We start from the raw sequence: 24,814 nt of genomic DNA on the forward strand, positions 1-24,814 counted from the left end.
CAGATAATTTGCTGTGGACAGCATTTCATTCCCAGCAGAAGTATAATGCTGTTCCCTGGGCTGATAGCTAGCAGCAGGTTAGGGATGTGTTTACATGGCTTTTAAAACTAAAAGGCAGCCTTGCCACATTCAGTGACCTCCAAAGTGAGCAGAATTGCAAATGGCAAGGACTGAATTTAATTCAGTACCCAGGATGCCACTAATGTTTTACATGCATGATCAATGAGCAGAACTGTGATGTGCAAAGCGCTGAATATTCATGGCAATGAAATTCTCTAACCCTAATTTCAAAGATAAAATACCATTTTCACTTTGACAAGACAGCTTTTGGGTGTTTTCCAAGAACTGTGATGTACAAGAAGCTCATTAGAAACTTTAAACGAAAAGAAAAACCATTGTCCTTCATCAGGCCTGGAATTATTTAAGGGATAGTTGGCCCTGTTCATATGACTTACTGACAATGGCATTCACAACACAAGGAGCTACCTGTGCCAAATCATCCTGAACTTTGCTATGTTCACTTCTTCTCCCACCCCTACAGCTTGTTGCTGCCATTTGAGGTTCCCAGCTGTGTTCAGACTCACTGGCAGTGTCTGATGAAGCCCTGTGGAAAGAGAGCTTGCAGCTTGAATGCTTCAGAGACATGGGAGCATCAGGCACGGACATGTCTTTAGCAGCTCTGCAGGAACACTGTCTTGAGGTTTAAATATAGATTGCACACCCTCTCCAGAAGGGATCATTACAATCAGGCAATTAGATGGACCCTGTGTGATACCATCTGTCTGAGTTATGGCAGGGAAGATGAATTTTAATCCTTCCTCGACCTATCCTTCACCAGCAGCTTATCTCGTGCTCACTTCGGGTTGCTGGCCCTTAAGACAAGAGGAGAAGGTGATAAAAAGGGGTGTCATAACCTGTGAAATTTGTATCATTCTCTGTCTTTCAACCAGCAAGAGGTATTGGTAGCCTGTACTGAGGTGCAATGTAAGTATTGACCAATTAAATCCACTTGCAGTATATCCATCCACTGCAATAAATTCAAGCCATATTTCACCTCAGAACAAACTTCCAACCTTCTGCAGAGAAGGCCAGAAACCTACTGGACTCAAGAGCAGCAATATCCAGACAGAAGAACCTTTCCTGATGAACCTTTCCTGTCCTGAATTCTCGCAGGACAGTCATTGATTCATTTGCACAGAGCAGGTCAGATCAGGATGTTGCATGCTGTAGTTACAACCCTGCTGGTAACCCTGGCTTCCCACAGATCACACCAGTGCCAGCTTGTCCCGAGCTTTTGCTCCCACAGGCAAAGGACATTTGGAAGAAGAGAGAGGCAATGTCTATCAGACTATGGGGCAGGCACCTCCACGATGCTACCAGGTTGTGCAAGGCTTTTTTTTTTTCCACCATCAAAAATAACTTCTAGTGTACATCAAAAAGAACTACAATACAACAGCAAATAAAAATTAAAATGAATCTTAACTGTTCTGAACAAAAATGTTGAACTACTAGTAGCTTTAGGTATATACATATTAGTATCTTTACATATATACACATAAAAATACAATAATTTTTACATATATCCATATGACCTTGGAGATAATCCACAGGCGTGAAACAGATTGGACACCAGACAGCTCGACCTTTCCACTTCTCTTCATAAAATTAATTGGGCTAAAAAGGTTTTAGAGGTTACCTCTGTTTGCTCTTGTGGCCAGGCAGTGACACTGGGCATCCACACAGAATGGCACATTTTCTGAGAAACATCACATTTCACTGGTGACATAAATTCACAACCAAACTGCACACAACCTCTTGACAGATTAATTCATAGATTAAAATGAAAATAGACAACATGTACAACATAGTCCATGCATTTATTTAAACTGCCAAAATGCCATTTATTTACATTATTTTACACTGATTTCTGCTAAATTGCTTTTGTGTCTGTTAGGAGCTCATTTCTTAATGCTATATAGATATTCCAAATTTTTTAGAAGTTTACAGAATATTACAAAAATAATATTGAATCATTTCCTCCACTCATTTTTACCTTTTAGTCAAAATAATTTAAATCTCACTTAGTTTAATTTTCCATCTACTTTTATAAGGCTTTTTACTGCACTAAATTTAAAGTACTGTTCTTTTTCTAGGGGATACTAATTGCAGTCTTTTTTTTTTTCTTTCCAAACAATTTCACTTTTCCTTCCAATGTTCATCTTTAAATTCCATCTTTATTACTACAATTGCACTGAATGCTAACAAGTGCATTGACAGCTGTAGGCATGTAGCTTTCTAATACTACCTTGCAGGCAAAATGACCTTTTTCTCTTCAAATAAAAACTCTCCTATTGACATTATCCTTTTCTACATCACAATATCCTATAACATAGAAGAAGATGCAACACATGCTGTTTTTCTCAGAGATCTGTTTCCACGACTACATATTAATAAAAGCTTTCTTGGATGGCATTCCCTTCCTGAGAAATCTCACACCCTGCCAATGCAGAGAGGGTTAAACTCTTAACAGAAAAGATGAAAGAAGGTATCTGGGAGCACTGATGAAGAGGAAAGGAGATCTGAGAAATTACAAAGCAAGAACAGAGGTTCTGGTGAGTCACATTTTGGAGAAGTGAATGATGCTTCATTTTTGCTGCATCGCCCACTTGAGCGGAATTATAGGTTGTTTTGGTTTGTTTTGATTGTTTTTTCCATTTTCACTCCATGCTTTCTCTGGCTCCACATATTCCCTTTGGTTTCAATGAGGTTAATTGAACTCCAGGCAGAGAATAAATTAAATAAATGTATGTTTATTGGAATTCATGGCATTTTCGCACATGGCAGTGAAATAATTATCTCCTGAACTCAAGATATCATTACGATAAACCTGGAAGTGGAATTTACTTGTTTGTTCCAAAAACTGTCTTCTACAAACAGAAACAAAAGTTTAGACCACAAAAATCAGTGGTAACTTAATCTAAACCACAGCTAGAGAATTAGGTGAGTGTCCTTGGTAAGAATAAGTCAAATCAGGCCTAGAGCCATTCAGACTTCAGTGAACAGGGACAAAAGTCAGGCTGACATTTACTAGAATAACAGAAGTGACTGCAAACTTACATCATGCTGTGATAAAAAGTTTCATGAGTTTTCACCTGTTAAGTAAAACTAAACATTTCAGAGAAGCAGCATCCCCAAAAGCACTCCCCAAAACTGCTACAACATTGTAGGAGGGAATCAGGCCTTTCTGGGACAAGCTGCAAGGACTATGCTCGCACATACACAATGATGCCCTGAAAAGCTCAAATCCTGAATGAGATCCAATTTATTGCTCAATACTCATCTGCTTTTAATCACAAGTTACAGAGCATGTGACAAGATCCCTATCTTGCTCATTTTAATGACTGTGGCACATGGCTGGCAACGGAGTTTGTAAACCCTGAACTCATGCAGGCTGCCAATCCATGATGATTTAAGCACTCAGGCTTATTTGCTGTTGTTGTTCATAATACTAAAATTCAGTTGCTCAGATGTTTGCAGGGAAAAGCCTCTAAGAAGTATTGTCAAAGTGAATTTATTTACAAATTCAAAATGACATTCATGGCAAAAAGGATCAGTTGCATTCACCCAGCTATTTCTGTAATGATTTTTACTGCTTCCTGAATTCCTAATTAGGAAGACATATCTGATAGTTAAATACTGCAGAACATTATACATGAATTATTGCCTCCTAGTATTTTATCAAAAATGTAATTGGAAGTACATTATGTGGGGGAAAAGCGAGTTTTTCAGCTATTTATGCCTGCAGATATGTTTACTTTATGTCTCTGATGAATTTGTAAATGCAGGTGTTGTTTGATAATCATGACCATTTTACATGATTCATACTGACTTGCAGACTGGGAGACATGCAAATTTTCACTTTGTTCTTACTCTATTTCTGCATCTCTCTAACAAGCATGCTCCGTGTTTGTTCTCTCTCTTTGTCACATTGGGAGGCCAGGAGGCAGCGACACACAGGAACTGTCCTTTCCCTCTCCACATGCCAAGATCCTCAAGCCAGTGAGTAATGGGAACAGGGTTGTGGCTAAATTGCTTTATGGATGACCATTCAGTAAAGAGTATTACCTAGAAGCAGGTAACTCAAGCAAGATAAAGTTCACTGCATCAATAAATGTTTTTTGTTTGTCTAATTAATATGTGCTGCACACATCCTTGGGCTGATTCAAAATTCCAGCTGTTTGGCTCTAAGCTGGAGTTCAGACTATGTAGGGCCAGGGCTCTCTGCTGTCAGCCCCAGCCTCTCCGTGCAGAGGAAATTATGCATGTCCGCTGTATTCTTGAGTTGCACTCATAATTTTCATGCAAACTCATCATCAAGACATTTCTCACGGAGATGAGAATTGAACACACACTTGTTTTTTTTCATGGTGGTCTTCATGCAAGGTTATATTTTATATATTATATATATAAGGAATGAGCTTCTTTGATCTTACTGGTGTATGATGATGGCTGCACTTGGGCATCTGCCCTGACTTCTGTACAGCTTTTCAAGTCATGTGGTGTTTCAAAGTCATCTACTGTTGCCAGGGTCTTTTGGGCATTTTAGTATTGGGTAAGGAAATAAAGGTGATGAGATTGAAACCTTGCTCCTTTGATATACATAAAGCTGTGGGCCCACAGTAACGTGACCTGGCTTTCCTCCAGCTGGGGAATGAGGAAAACAGAATAAAAAGTAGGTAAGGTCTCCTTTTTTTGGCTACAGTTATAAAAGTAGCTGCATAAATTTCAAGTTCCTGACACCCGACAGCAATGAAAATGGAGAAAAGTTGAAAAGATCATGCTATTATTATCATATGTACCATTAGGATTAAGACTAGTAATAGACATGCCAAAAAGCCAAAGGTGTAGGAATTTCTGGAGGGACAGATTACAGGGAATGTACGTGTATGCCACCTCGCACAATAGCATCTTAATCCTCACTGGAGCTTACAGGTACAGTTGTGCATTCACGCTTCATGACAATTTGACATGATTCTTAAAAAAAATGATATAAAGAAAAGTATTGGGCAGGTTTTAAAATTTCTGATATGTGAAAAGGAGCTTTGAAAGGAGGAGTAAGGATTTCTTACCATGTCCTGTTGAACCAGTCAAGTGAAAACTGGAGAGCTGTGATGGTTTTACCCAGCTGGGCAGCTGAGCTCCACCACAGCTGCTCTCAGTCCCCCTCCTCAAAGGGAAATGGGGAGAAAATACAATAAAAAGGGCTCATGGGTTGAGATAAGGACAGGGAGATCACTCAACAATTACTGCCATGGACAAAACAGGCTCAGTATAGGGGACAGATAAAACTTATTACCTATTACTAACAAGGTAGAGCAGTGAGAAACTCAAAAAGTTTTTTTTATGAAGATGGCTTGTCTTCCTCAGGGAACACAGACATTGAAATTAAGAAACAAAATATCACTTGATATAATTTGAAGAAATATTGGGATTTCTGGAAGGTTTTCAGTTTTACTAGAATCCTCTTTTTAAAAGATGATGCATAAATTCTAGGAGAGCTGCAAAAGTAAATACAAGAACAGAGCTTGGCACTTAAAGTAATCTTCACTGGGGTATTTGCTTATATAAATAAATTATTATTAGTTAAATAAATTATTATATGGTAGACTAGAAAGATCTGACATTCTGCACCACAACCAGAAGCAAAATATTCATTTGAAAATATGTTTGCATTCATAAAGAAAAGAAAAAGAAGTTTTAAAAAGGGAAAGAGAAAGAGAAAAAGACCAAGGAGGAAAGATAAAGAATCCTGGCTGCTGGTCCCCTCTGACTTCAGAGCACCAGTTTTAGAGACACCAGTTGAACAAATCCCTTCATGTGTGAAATAATGAAAAAGGCTAGAGCTAAATTCTTAAGGTTTTGAAAATAAGAAAAGGTCAAAATATATGCGTGGGTGAAGGAGAGAGAAAGACCATACCACCCATAGCACCGTGGAGTGTAAATTAGTACCTCCCACATAGCAGAAGTAGCAAGTACAGAAACAACCACAGTGGTATTTCTTTCAGTCATGCACTTGCTATATCAAAAACCTCTCACTTGAAGCAAAATCCCAACAGGGTTTGCCCCAGATGGCCAATACTGTACTCCTGGTATTTAAAGCTGAGGGAAAAATGCAGGACTGGGCACTACATTGCTCCTGCCAAGCACATGCCACTGGCTGGGTGAGGAGCTGGAAAACAAGCACAGCACAGCACCTGCTGGGGCCTGCAGACCTGATGCCATTTCCTACATCAAAAGCACATGGAATTTTTCACATAGAGCCAAACTTGTTCTGCAGCTCTACCACTGGCAGCAGACCTTCACCAGAGATGAACGTGGACCACTGCCCTGTCAGAAACGTACTGTGGCTGGAAGATCAGAGAAGAGAGCAACCTTCTTGCTACCTCAGGTAGGCCAAAGTTTGTTGCGCAGTTCAGTTAATGTACATGCTCCACTTTAGAACGTTCACTTAGTAGGACGTGTCAATAAAAACAAAAATCAAGTAAAAACAGAAAGCTTTGTTGCATTTCCCAACACTTCAAAATACTTCAAGAGGACAATATTCGTAATGGGTCTGATCACTGAAGTATTCCTGTGAAGAAGCAGCCCCCATTCCTGGTGGATTTCCCTAGCAATATCTTTTCCACCTGGTGGGTTTCTGTTTTAATACAGAAACTATTCACACTAAGGGATTTAAAACTAATGAGTTTGCAAGCTGTTCTTAAAACTTCTACACTCCAATGAGATTAAAAATAATGTTCAGCCATATATGCTCTATCCACATTGTATCATTCTCTAATTACATTTCACCACAAGGGCATAAAAAAGCACGACATCCTACAATTAACATTGCAAACATGGGCAAAACTCTGTCACCGCAGTATTTGGGATCATTTAGTGTTAGATTTTCTTCTGTTTTGACATATATCGTACTTGTATGGGCTTCCATGCCAGCACATGCACATTTCCTCTGCACTCTCTCACAGAACCTTTCTACCAATTGCTTGATCTTCTCCTTCTCCCATGTGGCAAATTAATGTGAAACTGACCCTAATAAAACTGAAACAAAACCCCATCTTTGAATTTTTTCCAATTAAAAAAATATATATACGAAAAAACAAAAACAAAACAAACAACAACAACAAATACTTATTTAAGTGTACGGCCTGGATGTTACACATACCATGTTCCTTTAGCATCCCTGCAAAAGGCTTCAGCTGGCAAATAGCTGATAAAGAAAATCACAAATAAAACAGCTGAGGAGAGAGGTACCAGCAGGAGAAAATGGTGATGTATCAATAAACATACAATCACATCAACAATTTAAAGTATTTGAGGAAAGCATCCAAATAGTCAGCATCTGACTCAATTAGTTATGAAGAATTATACCCACAGATACAATTGTGTGTGCATATGTGCACAAGCACATACTAAATAGACTCTCCTTTAAAGCTGTGTGGAACTTCTCTGCGTGTCTGAAAAAAACTCTTCTGACCAGAAAAAATGTGTGTGTTGAGCAGGTAGGATAAAATATTATTTTGCAAAACAGTTTGGTATAGATGAATAGGGGTAAATATATTCCCCAGTGAATATACATATACACACACACACACAGACACATTTCCAGGATAAGAAGCCTATTACACCACAGATGGTACTTGCATAGTCACTGTCACATACACTCCCAGCAGACATGAAAATACCAATCATACTCTCATAGTACGTGCCTGTACCAGTGATTATTGTAGTTTGCCTCCCCAAAACCTCCAACTGTCCAAACCATGGCTGGAATCCATTATGATGCTTCTTCTCCTTGTAATTATCATTTTTAATTCTCTAGTCAGAATACACGTTATTATACAGGCACAATTATTCATGCTAACTAATTTATTTCAAGAGAATCCAATCCATCACTTCTCCTCTGTATATACTATTTGAAAACACCTATGGATAAAGAAAATATTTCTGCATGCCTTAACAGAAAAGTAACACATTAATGCAGAAAGAATATGAGTTTCCTTTCAGACACAGGACAATACAGAAAGACTTCCCAGAGAAGGTTTCTGGCCTCTGAAGTTCTTAAAAACTCATGAAAAAAAAAGTATATATATAGATATATATTGCTCTGATTTAAAGAACTGGCTCACATTCACCTAGCTCTGCCCCTTCAAATCCCCTTCCTTACAGTCACTTGGAGAGGTGAGATTTGTGATCAGAGGCACTTCTTTGCTATCAGTATAAATTCTCACATTTCCAGTGACTCTTTAAAACAGCACGTGGCCTTGAGAATCAGAGTTTAAGCGCAAGAGAAAGTGTGCTAAAAGGCTTCATAGCACAGTACAAAAGAGTTCACATTGACATCACATAAAACTACATTGACCCTGTTTATAAGAGACTCAAGAATGATTTTCAACACAGGCTCATATATTTACCAACGATTTTACAAGTTCCTTCACAACATTCCATTACCAATTTGTATTCCTTATGTTAGCTGAGATTTCCAGAAATGAACAACATTAATTGTTATGATTAAAGTATAAAGACTTCCCAAATAAAAAACAATATTTATACATTTTGCCCTGACTTCTGGATAAGTATTTTTAGATTTCTGTGTTTCAATATGATTTGCTTGAAGATTGTTAGCATTTTTTTTCCCTGGCTAAGCACACAACAATAATAGCATCTCTACCAGAAAGCCCCTATAATTGATTTGACAATTAAAAACACAAATATCAAGCTGCTGAGGGAAGATTACCCAGGTCCAGTAATTTGCAGTTTTGTTTAGCAGGACAGGATGCTTAAGGGCATTACACAAACAGCATAAAATGTGCAGTATAATGGTGGTGACATTTTCAGCTATCATTATTGCAAAAGACAACAAAATACATATTGCCAGCTACCATACCTGCCTGCATTCACAGGACATTTTTTCAAAGAAGCCATTTTTAGAACTGTCCCAGATATTCGGGGCACAACTTCCTTTACTTGAGAAAATTCAAAACAATGCACTGATGTCAGCTGTCTGACAGACAGCTCTTTGTACTGCTTTGATCACAATGGTGCTCTAGAAGAAGTGAATGGTGATTCTGGGGGCTGAAGACCCATAATCTGCCCTAATGCCCCGCAGGTTCTCTGCCAGGAAATACCAGCATGCAGAAATACAAGGGTGCAAGTGGTGCCTGCTGCTCCCTTGCCAGCACCCATACTGATACACCATCAGCTTTCTAGGAGAAAGTAATTCAAATTAACATAAGGCAAGAGGTGAGATGCAATCACAACGATTCAGAATCCTGCCTACAGTTAACTACAAAGAGAGCCTCTGCAATTGTGTCACATTTTCAATGGGAAGAAATAACTTGCAAATAGCATTAGTAGCAGAAGAAAAAATATAATACCACAGGATGTGAACAATGCAAAAAGGAAGGGAAGAAGCATCCGGTTCAGCCTCCAAAGAAAGCAAAGCAGATTTAGCTTTCCAGTTGAGCTCAAGGCAGGCCCCAAGCTTGCACTGCTTCTGATCTCTGTGTGTCAGGCACAGCACAGCTGGTCGAGGGTCCTGGCTGCCAGTCTCATGAAAAACCATTGAGGAAAAGATGTCAGAAGCACAAGGAGAAAAGGAGAAATGAAAGAATGGAAAATGAAGTGGGAAAACAGAACAGACAAAGATATAAAAGGGCAAAGAGTGATGAGTCAGCTGAGATAGAAGAGTGAAAATTATCTTGAAAATAATTAGAGGGCCTTAGACACTAGCAAATGAGCACATTGTAAAGGCCGCACTCTCGCTTCTGTTTTGGGGCATTTTTGCTTTGAAGAGAGAAAGAGATTAAGAAGAAGAAGAGGGAAATAATGAATCCTCATCTCGTTCGTTAATAAACTAAAAAAGTTGCTAACAGAACTAACCAGTTACAGTTAATGAGGTCCTTTATAAGATTTCTATGAAATGAATAGGGCATCCAGGCATTCTACTTCAGTTATCCAACTCTTAATTAGCCTTGCCTGCTTAGCTCTGCAGAAGACAACTTGCGTAACGCCCTCCACCTTGGAGGTTTCCCTGGTATTACTAGAATTTTCATAGGATGAGAATCACGACATGCCTGCCATATGGATCACAAAGTGAAAGGTGAGGGGAGAAGTGACATGGCAATGGGTTACAGGTAGGAGATGACAAGAGTTCTCCAAGAGATCTATTACTCCACTGTGGGCTGGCCTACAATGAAGATCGCTGTGTTGCTACATCCAAGGGTGGGCAATTCACGGTAAGTCCAGCATCTCCTGGCAGCTCACCTCCTTCCTCCACTGATGCAGGCTGCTCAGGAGCCATCACACCCTGCAGGAACCACACAGCATCCTTCCCAAGCAGCTCAGGTACTGCTCCCAGAAAAAACACTCATTGGTCTTGAAGGCACATGTACCACCTTGTACCCTGTATGCATCAACTTGTAAAACAGGCAATTATTTCTATTTTTAGAAGAAATCCAAAGCTTTGATAGTTATATAAACTATGTTATAAATTTAATAGGAAGGTTGTAGAGGCAGGGTTTGAACAGGGACTCCTCCAGCCCCTGATAGGGTTTAAATCACAGAACATTCTTGCTCAGAGATAATAAACTGTCCAAAGCAGGAACTCTGTCTTTTTGTGTTAGGAACAATACATCTCAGGGATTATCTACTACTAAAAAAGCATTTATTAACGATCTATATTAAATCATTCTGTCATTAGATTTTGTCCATTTTGTAAGTAAAACTGCATTTTTGTATAAAAAGGATTTTAACCTACTAAGACCAAGATTTCAGTTGGATATCCTTATCATCAATAACAATTAGAAATGAAAACGCTTGGCTGTGATGAGGTACTGGCTTAAACAGCAATCATCAGGGTGGCCAGCAAAATCCCAGACTCCAGTGTTGGGAACCTGAGGAGTGAGTAACTTTTTATCTTGTGCATCTAAACGTTTGTGCTCATAACTTCTGAAGAAAACAGATATATATATTTTTTTTTAGTAATTTATATTATTTTCCTCTTTACTTGCAATAGGTACAATCTTCTTTCAGCCTTTTAAAATTCAGAGAGATCACAAATACTTTCTTGAGCCCTATTTCCCTCCTGTTCATGATCAAAAGACAGAGTTGGAGAGCTGGAATTTCCTGAGTTCTTCCAGAGGTGAAGATGTTCCCTACTTGCAACAACAGAGGACAAAAAGGTGCCCAACCACTAATACCTTTCCACCACTTCCCACACTGATGCTAAAGTTGCAGCGTATCTGGAAAGTGTCAGTTTGTCCCCATATCACATCACGACATGTTTCACTAACTTCTGCTTGCAACATACATGCTACAGAAATGTACTAACAACATATGCTGCAAATGATGGCTCATTAATGTACTCATTCTATACATCACAGCACCCTATTTGCCTTTATTTTTTGCTGCAGTATGACAAAGAAAACATGTTCAGGAACTGTATCTCCAGTGATCCCTTCTTAGGGTCATTGTCTCATCTCTCCTTCCATATGGCTGTATCAAACTACAGCTGATGGTTTATAACATTTTTTCCTCATAAGTATATTGCTCTTTAGCTTATTTTCCTGTCTTTTTCGTTATTTACTACCCCCATCAAAATGCATATGCAAATTTAACTAGGCAAACTAATATAGTATCTGCTAGATCACTACTAATAGCATAAAATACAACCCAAAACTCAAGTAGCAGGTCTTGATAAGCAGTGTTCACCTGCAGTGATTCCAGCTGTCTCTCCTCTGCAACTGAAGGGGCGGAAAGGATTTTTGAGAAAATCAGCAGGATAGATAGGTATTTCCACCCAGATCCCAGAGTTTTAGAAATCATGTTTGGTGAAGCACAATTTGAAATCAGTCAAATCCCTACTGAAAGTGTCTTCTGCTGTCCTGTTCTCTTGTTTAACTGTGATATGATAACTGAAATTATTTTCCTTCACCTTGTTCCTTGCATGTAACTGTTGTGCTTACTTTCTGTGCTTTCTTTCTCATCTAAAGGATGAGCAGAATCCCCATCCTTTCTTCTAAACCCAGGAATCCACTGAGATTGTCCATTTTTTTATCTAGTCTTGGTCTGCTCTGGCATCCATCTGATTTCTTTAGAGGATGGCTCTGTTTTGTTCAGTGCATTAGAGCCTCTCTTTTTTTTTTGGTTCATTCTTTCAGACTGATTTCTGCACATGCTCTGCCTAACAGAATGCTGTCTTGTAGCAATTTGGTATTTTCAGCTACGAAGATAGCCTATAGGTTCTTCTGCTTCTGACACTGGTGCTTTTTCCATAATCACATTTATTTTGTTCCCTTGTGATTTGTTTATCTCCTTGATTTCATTACCCCCCATCCACTTCCATAGGACCTGCCTTTAGATGGATTACCTCTGTGGATCCGAGAAATCCTTGATCACTTTGATGCTTTGAAAGACAGTCACCTATTCCTCTGCTGCACAAGTCACCCCCTCCATTATAAGTACCAGTTTGCATTTTAGGCTACCAAAATCTTCTCTCCCTTCCAGGCAGACAGTAGACGTGCATATCACAACATGCCATACCGTGTAGTGGCCACAATAACTAATCTTCTTTTCCTTTCCAATCATTGACACAGAAATTTGCTTACTGGAACTTAAATTCCCAACAGGAACTTTCTGTTAACTATTCTAAATTTATTACTCAAATGTTTGCTGTCGCAGCATTTAAACTTGATCAGTCTATTCCTTCAGTAAATCAGACTCACTAATGTAAAACTTAAATATTAGATTAAGGTCAATATTAAATAAAACTTCCCAGATCAAAGCTGAATTCCAAGATTTGGTCACAGAAGACCTGCTATCTTACTAATACAAACCAAAACCCACCTCCAAAACAAAACATCAACATTTTCGTCTGTAGAACTCCTATCACTCTCATCAGACGTTGTGACTTTGGACTTGATGCATATTCCTTTGAATAATTCATATTCAATTTTATCATGAAAATTGCTTTTTTTCTGTAAAGGTCAGAACATGTCTTAAGACCCCTTTACAATGAAAAAGTTCAGTATTTCAACAACTCTATGTAAAAGTTGTACGTAAGAATTGATAAACTAATACTGCTGTTAAACTCCAAATAGAATTCAGACTGGCAGAATGTAACCCCACCAGATGGAACTTGAATTGAATTCATCTGAGTTGACAACTCTCTTGCAAAAATAATTTTAAAAAAGTATCCTGTCCTCTTAGTTCAACACTGTTAACTTGCACAATGGTCATGTACCTTGCAAATCTCTACCAATTAAAATCTACTTTAAATCATAGCAGTTCAGAGCCACTCAATTATCATTTTACCTTCTCATTACTAAAATGTGCTATCTGTATCTTAATTTATTATTCACATACGTACTCTGAAATCTTGTTCATTCCCTTTGGAAATCATTGCCTTCACTGAGATAAACTCATCCATGATAGATAACAGCTCTGTTAGCACTTAGTAATCCAGATCAGATTATTAGATTAGGACTGAACGTGCATTAGTATAATTAGACAGAAATCTATTCCAAATAGAGTGCAAACAAACCCTACTTTAGAAAATAAATGAATGCAACTCATCTTTGAGTACATCATTCTGTAGAAAACAGAGATGTTCTGCTGAGGAAGCCTGGAGGAGAATGTGATTTGCGGAATGGGCAGAAGTCCAGAAAGCATTACATTTCTCTTCTCCTCCTTTTTTCATAATGAGATCATCCCTAAAAGCCAGCATTCGTGCATATACTAATTATAAATAAAAACAAAACATCTGAGTTTTTGTTTCTGTGCTGCAAAAATGCTACTCTGCTTTGGACACAACACATATACACTGGTCCAATTTCTGTTTTCTTGTAGACTCTCATAAACTGATGCAACACAAAAGCGTGATCTTTCTTTCCTTAAGCTTTTCCCCCATAACTGTTTCCAGGCTTTTTTGCTTCAGGATCTTTCTGTTCCATTCTGTAGTGTCTTCTGCCCCAAAGGGACACTTCAGCTCTTTATCCTTACTAATAGGTCTCAGAGGATTCAGCAGGATAATTCTTTGTCTCCAGGAAGAACTCAATGATTTCAAAGTGTAATAACTAAAAATATGCCTTTATCCACTGACAACATTCTCACTCTCTTACACCCAAATGTAAAATTCAGCTCAATCCATTTTAACTCCTAGATCCATGTTTCGGTTTTACAAACTACCAAAGACGACTTCAGAGTTGTATCGGCTTTGGGTGAGATGCAACATAGGGAGTGCTTCCATCTCTGCAGTCCATCTCTTCAATTCAACGTTGGGGTTAGAGCTCTCCTCTTCTTGTGTCTTGGTTTCTGTGGGCAGGACAGCCAGGTACACGCACTGGAGGAGGGAGATCCATGGCACTCCAGCCTTCAAGGTGGATAAGCAAGAGAGCCAGCCTGTGAAAATTGCTGCAGCATGCATCTGTGGTCTACCCTGTGGTCAAAGCATACCCTCAGACCACATAAATTAGATAAAACATCAATTATTCCTTGAATTAATATCTCAAATTGATGATAGATGAAGACTTTACATTGTGTGTCACTTCTCCCAGTTAAAAGTTAGGGAACTAGGAAACTGGTCTTGACATACCCTCTGAGCAGCTTCCCTTAAGTTTGGCCAGAGATCAGAATTGCCTTCATGAGCCAGAAAAAAATAAAACTGCAGAACTGGACAGCAGAATTCAGACTGTAATGTTTTCCCATCCTCTTGCACTTTGTGTTTTGCCATGCTGAGCTGGGATATAGATCTGAAGGCAGGTGAAAAATCTTGGATATCTTAGACTTTGATCAGGCAAATATGTTTGAACAGCTAATGAGTGTTTATATGAACAGGAACCAATGGCATGCCCATCTTGCATTCAAGGCACACAAGCCTTTCATCTAGTTGTCTTGTAAACCATTGTTGGCTTCTCCAGTAGCAAGAAGCTCAGTCCAGATTGGAAAATCCACTAAAGCAGCAAGATAAACAAACCTGCATGGAGCTCTGTTTTCTCTTGAACACCACAAGATGGCCTTGCTAGGAGCTCAGGGCTGCCTTTCCTTATGAGCTCCCATAGTTCAGACTCATTCATATGTCAGACTCATTCATGTGTTCTGAAAGTAGTTCTGAAAGCAGAAGGCTCACAGACCCAATGTGACTTCAGTGCAAACCTGTTCTTATAGGTTCTTGGAACCCCTGATAGCCAACCAGACTCCTTCTCTAATTTTAATCCATTTTATAAAACTCTTTTCAGCTGCATTTGGATGGATCAAAGTCTTCTATTGATCTTCTTGCAGTTGTGCTGGGATTTTAGGAGGAAATTGAAACCAGACTTGAAAAAAATATTTTAACTGCCAGTTAAGCATTGTGAAAAGATAGATTAATCTCAACGGACCTCAAAGTTGACAAAGTCATTGTTTAATGTGTTTAGATACAAAGCTAAAAGAAATTTGATAACAGCAATAATGCAGCTCCAAGAATATCGTTACCATGAAATAATTACATCCCAACAGGATTAGAGGTAATCAGCCACACTGTGTCTCAGTACACCTCAGGGGGTGATTATCTTACCGTAACAACACCACCCATTGTGTTTCATTGCTTAAATGTATTCTGATAAAATAACATAGTTTTAAAGTTTCTGCAGCTGTTTGTCAGCAGCAGAGCAAGAAAATTATAGTCATAGTATATTTTCTTTTCCCAGCAACTTCATATTAAAAAAAAATCCCACTGGAAATTTTAAAACATATTCAATACAAAAATACATTCAGCATTTAGATTGCAACATAAATAATCAAAATTAGAACACTGAAATTTATCTTGGCAGGCTGTACTTTCTTCTTGCTTCTATGACTTCAATTTGTGTCACCATTTTAATATTATTTAAATATGGAGCTTTACTTAATGCATTCATGAATTGCTAGAATGAATGAAAATAAAGAAGTGTTTCATAGAAGATTATGAGCCATACAGAATATTATTTATTTACTTAAGTGACCAAAAAATAAAGTAATAAATCTTAGTCTCTCAAGTAAATGAAACTATTATGCCTGATTGAATGTATTTATTTATACTAATAAAAATAATATCTCCTCAGGTATTACTTTCCTATTATTTGTTATGTGCTATCAGTGTGCCACGTAAACATAACATCAAATACAATATATGACATAAACAAGAGCTCCACTGTGTAATTCTACTACACAGCAGAGAGGCACCATGTAGATTCTGCTACGTTTTCTTAAATCTGTGCATGCAACTGGCAGCATATGTAGCTTTGACAGTGGAACATTACACGTGCCATGCTGGGCTGCTGGGCTGTCAAAGCCAGTATCCCACACGTAGTAATCATAGGTAGGTGATACTGTCTGTCACTTAGTTATCACTACAGATCGTTTTTATTACTTGTTCTGCAGATATTCATGTGATTCCTGTGATCACACCAAGCTGTCCCACTTCCTATATTACTCAAATGTATTTCACAGTGGTTATATAGTCTCCAGTTTATGAAATGAAGTAATTCCTTTTTATTTCAAAGGTAATCAACAAACATTGCTTAATTATTTACTATAGTAAATGCTTTAAAGTCTCAGTGTCCTAGAGTGTCCAGAAGGATTGGCAGAGACTCAGTCACCTTGTGAAGGATAGAAAGGATTCCATCTCCTAGCTGAGCTGCAACAGCCTACAATGCAATTTAGGGGATTCAGATGTTGTGGAGCAGTCTCTTAGGGAGGGAAACCTCTTCCCCATTGAGTGAACCCCTAGTTAAGACATGCCTTCACAGAAAGCTCGGCCCATAGATGCAGCAATGAGATAACAACTGGTTCCCTGTAGCACAAAACTTGCATTGGTGAATTCTGTTTGCTTGTAATAAACAAAGAGAACATAACATTGGCACCTGGGCTGCTAGGCTAAACTTAGGACAACTTATTCTGAACATGTGAGAAGCCTCGGAATTGTAGAGGCATGAAGAGCATAAACAAATTATGAATAAACAGAGATTTATTGAGAGCAGCTACAACTCAGAGGAAGATGGTGTTTTGGGCTCCCCAACCTTTCAGAAGACTGGCTTTCTGGCTTATTCCTGAGAACTCTGAAGACTATTATAAGCAGTTGACTCAGCTATTCTAGAAACAAATTATGCAGACTATAAAGGAACTTTGACCTAATATATTACCATCTTTTGAATGACTATTTTGCTTTGAATTAAAAGTTAAAGGGAAATTAAAATGGTTATCTTTATGACTGCTTTCAGGAATTTTAAACCCATAACTGAAAAAAAAAAAAAGTTGCATTTTTATAGCACATTACTCAAGAACTTCAAAAAACAGCTAACGTCTGGGATTCCCATTTTACAGATAAGAAAGCCATGACAGACACAGATGCAAAAAAGAACGAGTCCACCCAGAATAATTACTACCTTTTGCAAACAGAAACTTCTTCCATTAATGCTTCATCAGACTATGTTCCATTAGTAATTACTGCATTGACATTTTTATATTAATTTCCACTAGAAGAACTTGTTCTTCATGTCCACTAGCATTTCACTGTTCAGAAAGACAAAATAACACAAAATAACCAAAACATCTTTCTCCCACCTGACACTATCTTCTTTCACAGGACCCCTCTGAATTCATCTATTTTCTGTTCATACTGAGAACGTCTAAATGAAGGTGCTAAACCTGCATGTTTAAAGATAATCAAAACTGAAATCAAAGACCAAAATGCCGTACTGCAAAGGCATCTTTCAATTTGTCCTGTGCCAATTGCAGGCAAAGAAATAAAACATTCTGCACTATCAGTAGGGCTTTGTTTCAAGCCCACATCACATGGACATAAATCTACTGTCATAACTGTTCCAAAAAATTTTATACAGTCAGCCAAAATCAATGATTATCTTAAGGGGTTTCCAAAGGATTTTTTTTCCATTCTGAAAACTCTTTACTTTGAGGGACAATCATTACTATTTACATTTCACAGTGTAACTGGCATATATGCATAAAATGAAGAAAACATTTTGTTCTACTTTTTTTTTTCCTATTACCTGCAATGGCAACAACATCTGAAATCAACAGCTATTTTGGGCATTGTATGCTTTTCATCAAATTGCAGTCAGTAGAAATACTTTCCCTAGCGATCTTCAAAACTCTGATATATGTGTCATAAAAATCTATTCAGAATTCAATATCTACATTAGTACTGGTGCCATTTGGGAATACATCATTCCGACAAGGACTCAAAACACTTATGTAAAAGATGACTAGATGAGAATGATTTCCTTTCTAGTTAGGCACAACAGGACATCTTAGTCTGCTTCATATCTCCTGGCAAGAGGCAGAACGTGAGAGAAAAAAAAAGGCCCAAAATCAAAAAAAAAAAAAAAAAAGTCTGTGTAATTAGCTACTGGGAAATTCCTAACAAGTCACTTCTGGGCTCCACAACTGCTCTAAGAGCCAGAATAGCAGCTCAGAAATTCGGAATGAGCTAAAGAAAATATTGGAGGGTCCATATCTTATGCTCTGCTGTTGTAGGCAACTATATGTACCCTCCATCACAAACTGGTCATGCTCCTACTGCTGGTGGAAGGCTTGTTGCAGAAACTCAGTGAACTCACCTTCAGAAACCTTTCTTGTTCACATTTCTTGACAAGTTTGCTGTTTACATTTTAATGGCACCATTTTACCCTTTATTCTGTAAGGCAAACTGTTCCTTAACTTATATGGCTCACAGACTTTGGGGGACTAAGCCCTCCAGGTGTAATCACAGCCCCTCTTTGCCCTTTCTCCTCTAGGCACTAGACCAATCTCTACCCTCTCCTGATGGACTCTCCATTTCCCCTCTGCTGCTATTCTAGTCTAAATCTATTTAAAGCAGGAGCAATTGGAGTGACACAGATTTTATAGTGTTTTAGACATTCTCACCAGCCCATTCCATCATTGTATTAATATGTTTCTTCCTCAGTGAGAAATGTCTTACAATACACCTCCTCTGACTGCAGATGCCTTTTTTGTGGATAGAGCATACCAATGATGCATACTCAACTTGGGCAGGACTCATCCATCTACAGGTTAGATATTCAATCTCAGGAGTTGTGCAGGCTTCCAGGTAGAAAGAAAGGCAGCTCCAGGCAGCAATTTATCTCATCTTAAAATAGATGTTTGAGCTAGATGCAATGAATTACATCCTGGAGGTACTCCCATGTCTTCACTGACTCTAGAAGCTCATCTACCACCCATGACCTTAGTCTTTCTTTGTAATAGATGTTTTCTAACAGAAGAGTTCCAACATTATTAGTTTCTAACACCACAATACCATGCCACTAAATTTACCTCAACTCTACTATTCTTCTTATACTATATTCAGTGTAACAGTTTGATCCTTTCATGTTTTAACAGTATTTCTCACCTTTGGGTCTCCCTATCAACTACAGTAAGTTTAAAATGTCCCTTGACAGACAGAAGGAACCGGGACAAGGAAGTATTCTTACAAGCCTGCTGGCACAGTGTTTCACATTGCAGAACCAGGCTCAAGCCTCTTCTCTTTCCATGTTGAGGAGTGTAAGTTTCTCTGCTACTTTTCTCTTCCAACTCATCTGTCTGCACATCCCACCTTCCAATCCCCCTCATGCTTCTGCATTCTCCTACATATTCTTTTCCTCAAACCCTTACTATATATCTGTTCCTCTGTCTCAGTAGAAATGTGTGAGTTTCATTTTTACTTCATAGTTGCTTGTTTGTTTTTGTCCTAAGCTCTTTGAACCTGTCTGTAATGAACCAGGGTTTTGTTTTTTCAAGTCTCAAACTAGTTCTGTTTCAATCCAGCTTGCAGCTAGCATTAACTCAGTGTCAGTGTAGCTGCTAAAATTTCAATCTGTTTCCATTCTTCCATTGCTCAAATTGTGAATGAGTTACCCCCTCAAGCAATCAGCCTTTCACTTGAATTTTTGTCTTCCTTTGATTTCCCTGTGACCCTGTCATCTCCTGATTTTCCTTCCTTCTCCTTCACTTTTTAAATAAGCCTATTTATCCTTCTTCCAGCTCCCTATGTGTTTCCATGAAGTTGCATCTATCATCACCATTCGTGCTCCTAGTTCACTATCTATTTGGACAATCCCATCCAAAAATATAAACTAGGTAACAACCTTCAGGCTAATGTTTCATATATAATGTTCACATATAGTGTTCTACCTCTCTGCTTAGACAGATTAAGCTAAGCATTCCCATTCCCTCTCTGGCATCCTCTATGTGCCAAGCAGTCAGCCAAAGACCAAGACACTTTCAAATCAGTCTCACTGGATCCTGACCATCAATACAAGTACATCCTCACATGCGCATCAACTTTCACTCAAAGCTTACTCTGGCTTCTCACATCCTGGCTGATTCCAGGAGGTCTCTTCTCTTATGTGAAAGCTTTCTTGTGCATCCACACAATTAGGCTTTCATCTTGGGTCCCAACTGCTGAATAAAATAAGATGATGCTCTGGACCAGTATAACTCTTCACATTACCATTGTCAGAAGACAAGAAGCATCAGCGTCAGACTGTGCTCTTTGTGGAAGAGAGACACGCAGTTCTTTAAGGTATACATTTTGTTTGTATATAATACAGCTTGTCAGATCAACCAATGCCCCAGATGCCGTGACGTTTTCTCTGCTGAGATATTTGAAAGCTGCATCTTGCTACCAGAACTTTATTTGCTAGTGTTTTATCTCTTGCTAGATATTTCTTCATACGATGTGAAAAAATGAAGTTCTAAGAGTGAAAACACATATATTCCCCAAGCTCTGAAGCTTCCCAAAAGATTCCACAACTGTAAACAGCAATAGTAGTGCCTTTTTCAACTCCTCATTTCATCCAGCATGAGTCTCTTTCCACTGCTCACTCCCTATATTTTTCCTCTCAAAATAACAAAACTTTGAAGGAAAGAAGCACTTAGAACTGCTGTTAACATTTCTTCGGTATTCTAATGAACTTAATAAGCTCCCATGATGCTTCTTACAATGTACAGAAACCTTCAGAAATATGAAAGTGACTCTGTTTATTCCAGCAGGAAGAAGCATGCCAGACGACGGGCAAGATCCATTAACATTAGACATGTTCTACTAATGCTCGAAAGGAACTCTCAAGAGGAAACAATTATTCACTTTGATGCTTTTTAATATTTTTAAATGTGCCTCAATTGTAAGATTCTACCTGTACATTCATTTTTTTTGTTTCACCTGAAACATTACTTGATTTATGTTGAAACTATATTTTCTCACCCAATTCTAATTTCATTTATACCACACTTCCAGTTTCCCTATAATTTATGGGAAGTTGTAGTTTGATATTGCTCCTCTGACACCCGAACCAGTTCCACAAGCTAACAAAGTTTCATGACTCTGCCAAGAGATTTGAGATAAAGAGTTCTTATGAGTGTTTTTCCTATGAAGGATGTGCCCCAGGAAAAAAATAAACTATAATGATTAAAATCAAATTATATAAATTATTAAAGTAGATGTGTTAGTATCCTCATATCTTCTAAGTGCATTCAGTCAGTTGATGGACTGATTTAATTTTTTTTTTTAAATCTTAATTATTACTCATGTCACATATACAAATTCATAATGTATGTGTAATTCCATCTCTTAAATACCCATTGCATGTATACATGTGTGATCTCCATTACACATAACTATCAAGAGCACTCACAAAATTACATATGTAGGTATTTGAGGTAAGGTTTTAGCTGCAGATGGGGCTTGGTGAGGCTCAATACGTGCCCACTCCCAGTCCTGCCAGCAGCTCATGGGTTCACTTAATCAGTAAATCACCTAACTCTAATATTCCCTGTTCTCCAGGAAGATTTGTTACTACCCCTCTCTGTAAGGTGTTTTGAAATCTAACGATTATGTAAGTGAATTATTCACATATCAATCTTATTATTAACTGAACATCTGACTGGTAAGGCTAACTGAATTTGCATAAATACCTGTTTATTGAATTTAACTGAAGCACAATCAAACACTTATCTCAGTTACACTTTTAAATATCTTTCAGAAAGGTAAATTATTTTAAGTTTCATCTTTTCAGGTGAATAAGTAGATCCTGCTGCTAGTATGAATTACTGTAAATTGCCTGATTCCCCCAAAATACACAGAAATTATAAAAGAAATTAAAAAGATTAAATGAACACATTAGCAGTAACAAGAGACTTCAATTTACAAAACTAATTGGGATAGAGGGAAAAAAAAAAAAAAAAAAAGATTAAAAGGAAGAGTTTGTAGACTGATTTCTTACTAACAGGGAATCCTAAATGAAGTTATAGCATGGAAAGGCTAAAAAAGAGCACCCAGAATTTGATCACAAGCACTTAAATACCACAGGGTAATCCACAGACCCCGCCTGTATTAGTTCTGAGTAAAGGGCCTGATCACATGGCGTAATTTCCAGATTGCTGTAATTTTGCTCATGCTTAGGAGTCGTAACATGGGAATTGGTGTGCTTTACTGGTTCAAGATTCACTAAGTCCTCTAGAAAACAGTGCAGACTTCCCTGTTCTCCTGTAACGGGAACAGCTGGGCAGGCCATCAGCAGGTCTGTCATTGCTCTTGTCCAAACCAGCAGTGAAATGCAAGGAACCAGCATCACTCCACACTCACCATACACTCCTCTGCAATTTTTATGTTATAGCAATGCCAGCACCTCCTTTTCAGGCACCTCTATGCAAATACACACAAAATAAATAAATCACAGACTTAATAGATCTTTGGGAACAATTAAGAAGCTGAGCTAGCTTCAGTGTCCCACGTCTCACATACTACACCTACAGGAATATATCATCTGCTGTATAATCACGCCAGCTGGATCTTACCCTGGATTTCCACAAGCAAGGACTGATGACTTCCACTACGACCTTGTGTATCTCAAATTAATAACAATAAACTGGCAAAATGAATGTAATTACTTTGTTAATAGTCTATCTGATGATGAATTTACTGATAGTTCAATTATAGAGCTGATTCCTTATATTAGTACTAAAATAGCGTTGTTATTCATTTACAAAGCATTCATTACAACCCTCAGCCCAGTGTTCTGTAACAGAGGATTACAAACTGAAGCTTTAAAATTATGTCAGGCAGATTTTTCTTTTCATAAATGTGAAAAAGCTTAGGATTAAAAAAAAAAAAAGGGGGGGGAAGTAGAAATAGAAAAAAAGTCAGACTGAAGGATGAGGGTCACCAACTCAGTAAAATTCTTATTTGCATTGCACATCAAAAAGGAAATGCTACACCAGATCCATTTCACCCACTTCACAAATATCACATGATCATGGAAAAAAATGTTGTGAAATGGCAGTTTATTTTTAAAACACATATCCAGATATTCTTTTTTTCCTTAACCAAGTCCATCCCTTCAAATATTTCTCCTACAATTAGCTAAAACTTCAGTCCTTTCTAACTATAGAATTTGATAATCTTTTTTTCTGTGGTTGAATTTCATAATTGTCTAAAACTCTTAAAGGAAGAGGGTGCAGGTCATCATTAAATCAGAGCTGGTTTTATATTTCCATCTGCTTCTACCACACTCAGTTTATGAAAAAACATTTTCATGGTGTCTTCTATTTTTTTTGTTTAATTTTACTATGTATTTTCTCTAAACAAACTGAGGAATAATAGAAAAATAAAAATAAAAAAGAGGGACTCCACAAAATTTTGACTTAGGAAGAATGCCTGAAGCACAAAAGAACCACACTTGAAAACTCACATGAAGAATGAGTGTGCATTTAGTTGGCTGAAACTGCAGCTAGGGAGATAAGGCTTCAGCTCTAGTTTCCTTTCTGACCTTGGGCAAGTCATTCACTTGTCTGAATGCTTCAACTCCTCTCATTCACAAAATGAGGATGATAATATTCCATTAAATAGAGCCTCTTCTGTATCTGACTTTTTAATCTCAATGAATTTGCAACCTAAAATAACTAACTCTTGGATTATGCAGCATCTAGCACCGTGCAGGCTCACTCTCAGCCTTGGTCTGCTAGTTATTTCTTCACACAGTAACAGTTCCTACAGCTGAAGGAACAAAAGTTTTGTCATGCCTCAAAATACTGCAATGGGAGAAGGGCTCAGTAACACAAAATCATCTTCCAGATACCTATGAAAACACACACCTTGCACGTGTGGGCACGCATACAATACACATACAGATGTAACACGGTCTGCCCAGAAATTTGAACAAAATGGCTAAGGAATTATAATCGTCATTAAATAGCTATCCATGTACCTTGAGAGAGGTGAAAAAAAGTCAAGCATAAGTCAATGAGCAGCAACAGCTAATGTAGAACCTCAAAAGAAAAGAAAAATAGAAAATTCTACATATGCATTTAAAACTATTTGCCACCAGGGAATATATGCTAAAAGCACAAATCCTAGCATGATTTCACTATGATTATAGAGACAGATTTTTAAATGTGAAAGAGAATTGTCAACATATGGCTCAGTCTTTTCAATTTTGAAGGAATTTTAGCAGAAAAATTCTTATTTTTTCATATTAACAAACCTGAACTGCCACTTTTTTTATACAAAGGATTTATAGAAATAGAGATGGCATAACACAGGAAAAACAAGTTATTCAATGGATTGAGTATCCTTGTGATTTAGTAGCGAAATAAAGCTGACATTCTTTAAAAAGAAATAAAGAAGCAAACTCTTTGAGGCGTTAAAGAAAGTTCTAAAGGGAATTCAGAAGGAAAATTCTACAAAGGATATGTGACCTCTCATGACATTTATAACAAATGA

General features: G+C 37.9%; 1 long non-coding RNA gene across 6 annotated transcripts in view; it reads right to left on the reverse strand.

Annotated features, from left to right (window-relative positions):
* LOC113844086 (uncharacterized) overlaps positions 1–24,814 on the reverse strand; it is a 197,786-nt gene that overhangs the window by 153,409 nt on the left and 19,563 nt on the right. The window lies entirely within an intron of this gene.

The sequence above is a fragment of the Anas platyrhynchos genome, chromosome 7, assembly GCF_047663525.1.
Source record: "Anas platyrhynchos isolate ZD024472 breed Pekin duck chromosome 7, IASCAAS_PekinDuck_T2T, whole genome shotgun sequence".
Taxonomy (NCBI): Eukaryota; Metazoa; Chordata; class Aves; order Anseriformes; family Anatidae; genus Anas; species Anas platyrhynchos.